General features: G+C 39.4%; 1 pseudogene; it reads right to left on the reverse strand.

Annotated features, from left to right (window-relative positions):
• Window positions 1-252: 252 nt before the first annotated feature.
• LOC122747223 lies at window positions 253-1,310 on the reverse strand (annotated as a pseudogene).
• Between the last annotated feature and the right edge of the window lie 218 nt (window positions 1,311-1,528).

The raw sequence follows: 1,528 nt of genomic DNA on the forward strand, positions 1-1,528 counted from the left end.
CCAATAAATGAAACAAAATGTATGAAAAAAAGCTATTGGAAGCAAGTACTGGAATATCATTTCAGTTCAGGGCCATACAGAATGTTAAGAAGAGGCCCAATTTAGAATGTTTGCTTTGTCAAGAAATATGCATCCCCAAGTTATATGGATGGTAGATAGTCTACAATAGGTTTTTCAATTGTGTCCATTAGTAATGATTGATGGTTGCAAAGTGCCTAATAATAGACGTTTTCCTTAAATCTGTATTTTTACTCAGCAGCAGATCTCTGTGGAGACTGAGAACTTGGGGTTTTCTTCCAAATCTTTTGTCAAGCTCTTTCCATCTTTAATTGTTGCAAAGCAGGTGGTCTAAATTCTAAGCATATGGGCATTCTTCCCCCTATGCCACAGCATCTGGAGCAGGGCAGTGAAATTTGCCATGTCCTTCCCAACAATGTCTGGGGCTGTTCCATGAACCAATTCAAAGATTGTGACTCTGTTGGCCCCAGTGTTTCCACTCTGTTTGACATCTAGGCCTCCAATTAGGACAGCACATAAATAACTAAAGATGTCCCACTCAAATTTGTCATCATAAGAACATCAAACTAGATGCATCCATATTCAAACATAGTTTATTAATATACGTTTCATTAAATTTATTATCTCTGCAGTTTTCTGCAACTTCCATGCTCTTTTGGAGAAAAAAGACATACAACATTTGCATGATATTTGCTTTGTGCACAGAAGTCACCTTGCTTTGCTGATTGTTCCTGGCATACTCAAAGGCAAATTTGGCAATCCATCTGCTTGCTTCTTCAGCAATGAGTTTGATTCTCTGTACAACACCACTGACAATCACACACTTAATGCCACAGCACTCTCCTTTGGTGTTCTCCCAAATCATGACAATATTTATATAAATGTTATGGGTTTGTAGGTTTTAAGGGAGATATGTGGATGCACATTTGTGTAAAGGTCAAAAGTTTTACAAAACGGTAGATTCACAGAAGGATCTTCAGATGGTATTGGTATCTTTAAGGGACTTTTCAGTTTCATCTTGGTTTTTTTTTTCCCATGGATTCTTTGGCTTCAAGAGGAATTATCCACTTTCTTCCAGGTCTTTTAATGGCAGTGACATTCCACTCTTTCCACTAAATGGGTGCTTTGGGAGGATCAAAAATCTTCATAACAGAAGCTGAGATTTCTGGTCCAATATCCTCTCTTGGGATCAAGGTCACTGTCTGTGCAACACCAGAAAAACTATGGATCACCTGCTTTGAGTTGCTACAGGCCCCCAGGAGCTGAGATACCTTTGTGATGGGATGGGCCATTGCATCTGGTACTCAGTCCCCACAGGAGGGAAAGGGGAGCCCAAAGTCTTCCCTTCCCCTCCTAATTAATTTTCAATATAAGACACATGTAATTTTAGAGACCTACTGGAGTTCTCATTTTACTCCCCTATTCTCGTTTGGGTCAAATTCCAGTCATTGGCTTTAACTATACTTTTTTCTGTGTTTTAGGCTCTGGTAATCCCAGAGATCCACTGTGT

This window comes from Dromiciops gliroides, chromosome 3 (assembly GCF_019393635.1).
Source record: "Dromiciops gliroides isolate mDroGli1 chromosome 3, mDroGli1.pri, whole genome shotgun sequence".
NCBI lineage: Eukaryota > Metazoa > Chordata > Mammalia > Microbiotheria > Microbiotheriidae > Dromiciops > Dromiciops gliroides.